Genomic DNA, 6,480 nt, shown 5'->3' with positions numbered 1-6,480 from the left:
AGATGATTAGTTATCAGAGCTCATGAATGGTAAAAGGAGATCCAAGGGGATCTCTATGGTCTCTGTATGAACCTCAGATTCTTTTGGTTCCTTATTAGGGTATTTATTACTGGCCACTGGACATTCCCAGAGGTTTTCCTCATTGGAATTCATGTCCTCCTCCTCCTCTAAGGTTTCGGCCATGTTGATTATATCAATGGCCTTGCACTCTCCTTTGGGATTCTCTTCTGTATTGCATGGGAGAGTGCTAGGAGGAGTTTCAGTAACCTTTTTACTCATCTGGCCCACTTGTTCCTCCAAATTTCTAATGGATGATCTTGTTTCAGTTATGAAACTAAGAGTGGCCTTAGATAGATCAGAGACTATGTTTGCCAAGCTAAAAAGATTCTGCTCAGAATATTCTGTCTATTGCTGAGATGACGATGGAAAAGGTTTGCTATTGCTAAACCTGTTTCTTCCACCATTGTTATTATTGAAGCCCTACTTCTGTTGATCCTTCCATGAAAAATTTGGATGATTTTTCCATGAAGGATTATAGGTGTTGCCAAAGGCTTCACCCATGTAATTCACCTCTGCTATTGCAAGGTTCTCAGGATCATAAGCTTCTTCTTCAGAAGATGCTTCTTTAGCACTGTTGGATGCATTTTGCAATCCATTCAGATTCTGAGAGATCATATTGACTTGTTGGGTCAATATTTTGTTCTGAGCCAGTATGGCATTCAGAGCATCAATTTTAAGAACTCCTCTCTTTTGAGGCGTCCCATTACTCACAGGATTCCTCTCAGAGGTATACATGAACTGGTTATTTGCAACCATTTCAATAAGTTCCTGAGCTTCTGCAGGAGTTTTCTTTAGGTGAATGGATCCACCTACAGAATGGTCCAGTGACATCTTCGAAAATTCAGACAGACCATCATAGAATATATCTAATGTGGTCCATTCTGAAAGCATGTCAGAAGGACACTTTTTGGTCAGTTGCTTGTATCTTTCCCAAGCTTCATAGAGGGACTCACCATCTTTTGTCTGAAGGTCTGAACATCCACTCTAAGGTTGCTCAGCTTTTGAGGAGGAAAGAACATGGCTAAAAAAGCCATGACCAGCTTATCCCAAGAGTCCAGGCTATCTCTAGGTTGTGAGTCTAACCATGTTCTAGCTCTGTCCCTTACAGCAAAAGGAAAAAGCATAAGCTTATAGACCTTAGGATCAACTCCATTGGTCTTAACAGTATCACAGATATGCAAGAACTCAGTTAAAAACTGATAAGGGTCTTCTGATGGAAGTCCATAAAACTTGTAGTTCTGTTGCAGTAGAGAAACTAATTGAGGCTTTAGCTCAAAATTGTTTGCTCCTATGGCAGGGATTGAGATGTTTCTTCCATAGAAGTCGGAAGTTGGTGTAGTAAAATCACCAAGCATCTTCCTTACATTGTTGTTTGGTTTGGCCATAATTGTTTCTTTTGCTGCTTCCTTTTTGAAAATTTTAGTGAGGTCCTCTTTAGAGTTTTGTGCTTTAGCTGCTCTTAGTTTTCTCTTCAGAGTCCTTTCAGGTTCAGGATCAGCTTCAACAAGTATGCCTTTATCTTTGTTCCTGCTCATATGAAAGAGAAGAAAATAAAGAAAATATGGAATCCTCTATGTCACAGTATAGAGATTCCTTGAGGTGTCAGAGGGAAACAAGAATGGAAGGATGAGGTAGGTAAGGAAGAATTCGAACACACAAAGAGAGATGGAGTTCAAATTGACAATGGAGGAGGAATGTTAGTGTTTAAATAGAAAGAGATAAGAGATGGAGGAGAATTTTCAAAAATAAAAAGAATAAAATTTAAAATAAATTTTGAAAAATTAGTTGTGGTTTTGAAAAAGATAAGAAATAAAATTGAAAAAGATAAGAAGTTATAAAAAGATTTTGAAATTAGAATTAAAAAAAAATGTGATTTGAAAAAGATATTATTTAAAAAGATATGGTTGAAAAGATAAAATTAACAAGATTTGACTTTTAAAAAGTTAATGACTTGATTAACAAGAAACTAAAAGATATGATTCTAAATTTCAAATATTGAATCTCTCTTAACAAGAAAGTAACAAACTTGAAATTTTTGAATCAAGATTTTTGAAAATTGATGAGCGGATAATTTATACGCTTTTTAGCATTGTTTTTAGTATGTTTTTAGTATGTTTTAGTTAGTTTTTATTATATTTTTATTAGTTTTTAGTTAAAATTCACTTTTCCGGACTTTACTATGAGTTTGTGTGTTTTTTTGTGATTTCAGGTATTTTCTGGCTGAAATTGAGGGACCTGAGCAAAAATCTGATTCAGAGGCTGAAATGGACTGCAGATGCTGTTGGATTCTAACCTCCCTGCACTCGAAGTGAATTTTCTGGAGCTACAGAAGCCCAATTGACGCGCTCTGAACTGTGTTGGAAAGTAGACATCCTGAGCTTTCCAGCAATGTATAATAGTTCATACTTTTCCCGAGATTTGATGGCCCAAACAGGCGTTCCATGTCAGCTCAAGAATTCTGGCGTAAAACGCCAGAACTGGCACAAGAATGGGAGTTAAACGCCCAAACTGGCACAAAAGCTGGCGTTTAACTCCAAGAAGAGTCTCTACACGAAAATGCTTCAATGCTCATTCCAAGCACACACCAAGTGGGCCCGGAAGTGGATTTTTATGTCAATTACTCATCTTTGTAAACCCTAAGCTACTAGTTCTCTACAAATAGGACCTTTCGCTATTGTATTAGACATCTGGGTAGCTATCTTTAAGTAGTCTTATGCTATCTTAGATCATGGGGGCTGGCCTCTCGGCCATGCCTAGACCTTGTTCTTATGTATTTTCAACAGTGGAGTTTCTACACACCATAGATTAAGGTGTGGAGCTCTGCTGTACCTCGAGTATTAATGCAATTACTATTGTTCTTCTATTCAGTTCAGCTTATTCTTGTTCTAAGATATCACTTGTTCCTCAACTTGATGAATGTGATGATCCATGACACTCATCATCATTCTCACCTATGAACGTGTGCCTGACAACCACCTTCGTTCTACCTTAGATTGAGTGGATGTCTCTTGGGTTCCTTAATCAGAATCTTCGTGGTATAAGCTAGAATTGATGGCGGCATTCAAGAGAATCCGGAAGGTCTAAACCTTGTCTGTGGTATTCTGAGTAGGATTCAAGGATTGAATGACTGTGATGAACTTCAAACTCGCGATTGTAGGGCGTTAGTGACAGACGCAAAAGAATCACTGGATTCTATTTCGACATGATCGAGAACCGATAGCTGAATAACCGTGCTGTGACAGAGCGCGTTGAACATTTTCACTGAGAGGATGGGACTGTAGCCATTGACAATGGTGATTCCCAATATACAGCTTGCCATGGAAAGGAGTAAGAAGAATTGGATGAAGACAGTAGAAAAGCAGAGAGATGGAAGGGACAAAACATCTCCAAACGCTTATCTGAAATTCTCACCAATGAATTACATAAGTATCTCTATCTTTATTTTATGCTTTATTTATAAATCATTCATAACCATTTGAAACTTCCTGACTGAGATTTACAAGATGACCATAGCTTGATTCATACCAACAATCTCCGTGGGATCGACCCTTACTCGCGTAAGGTTTATTACTTGGACGACCCAGTGCACTTGCTGGTTAGTTGTGCGAAGTTGTGATAAGGAGTTGAGATTGCAATTGAGCGTACCATGTTGATGGAGGCATTGATGATCACAATTTCGTGCACCATGTTTTTGGCGCCGTTGCCGGGGAATTAAATGTCCTAACTACAGTTTCGCATTTGTTCCCTGCAATAACAGTGCCAAGTTTTGATCCGGCAGCAACACCAAGTTTTTGGCGCCATTGCCGGGGATTGTTTGAGTTTGGACAACTGACGGTTCATCTTGTTGCTTAGATTAGGTATTTTTTGGAATTTTTAAGAATGAATTCTAGTGTTTCAAGGTGATGTTCTTATCATCACCAAAGCTGATTGATCTTCATCAATTTAGCTCTTGAATGTAATGTCCTGCTGAAGCTTGGCTAGCCATGTCTAATTCCTTTAGACTAAAACTTTAGATTAACATTGCATGATTCCTGGAAATCTTATTAAAAATTTTGAATATCTTTATTTTCTTCTCCATATAATTTTCGAAAAATCCAAAAAAATTACAAAATCATAAAAACCAAAAATATTTCTTGTTTGAGTCTAGTGTCTCATTTTAAGTTTGGTGCCAATTGCATGTTTCTGTTCTTCTTGCATTTATCATGTGTCTTCATTGATCTTCAAGTTGTTCTTGATGATTTACTTGCTCTGATCTTTAAATTCTCTTGTTTTGTGTATTTTGTTGTTTCTCATATGCATTCTCAATTTGTTAGTGTCAGTAGTATACAAACTTCTAAGTTTGGTGTCTTGCATGCATTGTTTATTTGATTTTAGTTGCATTTTGATTTTTCCTCATCATTAAAAATCCAAAAAAATTTTTAATTTGTGTCTTTTCAAGTCAATAATGCAGAGAATTGAAGATTCAGAACATACAGCAGAGAAATTACACAGAAATAGCTGGGCGTTCAAAATGCCCAGTGAAGAAGGAAAACTGGCGTTTAAACGCCAGCCAGGGCACCTGGCTGGGCGTTTAACGCCCAAAAGGGTAGCATTTTTGGCGTTAAACGCCAGAATATATACCATTCTGGGCGTTTGACGCCAGGATGGCACAAGAGGAAAGATTTTGTTTTCAATTCAAATTTTTTTCAAGTTTTCATAATTTTTCAAAATCAAATCTTTTTCAAATCATTTATTTTCAATCATATATTTTCAAAATCAATTTCTTTCCAATTTCAAAAATACTTGCTAACAATTAATGATTTGATTCAACATTTCAAGTATGTTACCTTTTCTGTTGAGAAAGGTTTAATGTTTGAATCATATCTTTTCTTGTTAGCCAAGTCATTGATTTTAAAAATCAAATCTTCTTAAATTGTTTTTCAATCATATCTTCTCAATCATATCTTTTTAAAACTATATATTTTCAATCATATCTTTTGAATCACATCTTTCTCAAAATAAGTTTTCAATCATATCTTTTTGATTTCTAATTTCAAAATCTTTTTCAAAAAACACTTTATCTCTTTCCCAATCTCTTTTTAAATTTATTTTCAAAAATTTCTTCCCCTCTTCTCACATCCTTCTATTTATGGACTAACATGTACAATTTGAACTCTATCTTTCTAAGTTCGAATTCTTCTACCTCTTCCTTCTATTTTTCTTTTTCCTCTGACACCTCAAGGAATCTCTATACTGTGACATAGAGGATTCCATATTTTCTTGTTCTCTTCTCTTTCATATGAGCAGGAGCAAAGACAAAAGCATTCTTGTTGAGGCTAAACCTGAACCTGAAAGGACCTTGAAGCGAAAGCTAAGAGAAGCTAAAGCACAACTCTCTGTAGAGGACCTAGCAGAATTCTTCAAAGAAGAAGACATGGCAGCCGAAAACAACATCAATGCCAACAATGCAAGGAAGGTGCTGGGTGACTTTACTGCACCTACTCCTGACTTTTATGGGAGAAGCATCTCTATCCCTGCCATTGGAGCAAATAACTTTGAGCTTAAGCCTCAATTAGTTTCTCTAATGCAACAGAATTGCACGTTCCATAGACTTCCATTGGAAGATCCTCATTAGTTTTTAGCTGAATTCTTGCAAATCTGTGACACTGTTAAGACTAATGGGGTTGACCCTGAGGTCTACAGACTTATGCTATTCCCTTTTGCTGTAAGAGACAGAGCTAGAATATGGTTGGACTCACATCCTAAGGAAAGCCTGAACTCTTGGGAAAAGCTAGTCAATGCCTTCTTGGCAAAGTTCTTTCCACCTCAAAAATTGAGTAAGCTTAGAGTGGAAGTCCAAACCTTCAGACAGAAGGAAGGTGAATCCCTCTATGAAGCTTGGGAAAGATACAAACAATTGATCAGAAAGTGTCCTTCTGTCATGCTTTCTGAGTGTAGCATCATAGGTATCTTCTATGATGGTTTGTCTGAACTGTCCAAGATGTCATTGGATAACTCTATTGGAGGATCTCTTCATCTGAAGACGACGCCTGTAGAAGCTCAAGAACTCATTGAAATGGTTGCAAATAACCAATTCATGTACACTTCTAAAAGGAATCCTGTGAACAATGGGACGAATCAGAAGAAAGGAGTTCTTGAGTTTGATACGCTGAATGCCATATTGACTCAGAACAAAACATTGACTCAGCAAGTCAATATGATTTCTCAAAGTCTGTCTGGAATGCAAGCTACATCAGGCAGTACTAAGGATGCTTCATCTGAAGAAGAAGCTTATGATCCTGAGAACCCTTCAATGGAAGAGGTGAATTACATGGGAGAACCCTATGGGAACACCTATAATCGTTCATGGAGAAATCATCCAAATCTCTCATGGAAGGACCAACAGAGACCTCAACAAGGTTTCAACAACAATAATGGTGG

General features: G+C 37.1%; 1 non-coding gene across 1 annotated transcript; it reads right to left on the bottom strand.

The window, feature by feature from the left end:
• Positions 1-5,878: 5,878 nt before the first annotated feature.
• Positions 5,879-5,986, bottom strand: LOC112713388 (small nucleolar RNA R71). The gene has a single exon (XR_003158361.1). It is a non-coding gene; the product is annotated as a small nucleolar RNA R71 (small nucleolar RNA).
• Positions 5,987-6,480: the final 494 nt, after the last annotated feature.

The sequence above is a fragment of the Arachis hypogaea genome, chromosome 9 (assembly GCF_003086295.3).
Source record: "Arachis hypogaea cultivar Tifrunner chromosome 9, arahy.Tifrunner.gnm2.J5K5, whole genome shotgun sequence".
Classification (NCBI taxonomy): domain Eukaryota; kingdom Viridiplantae; phylum Streptophyta; class Magnoliopsida; order Fabales; family Fabaceae; genus Arachis; species Arachis hypogaea.
Note: the sequence above shows the minus strand (reverse complement) of the source record. Positions and strands in the feature narration are given on the sequence as shown.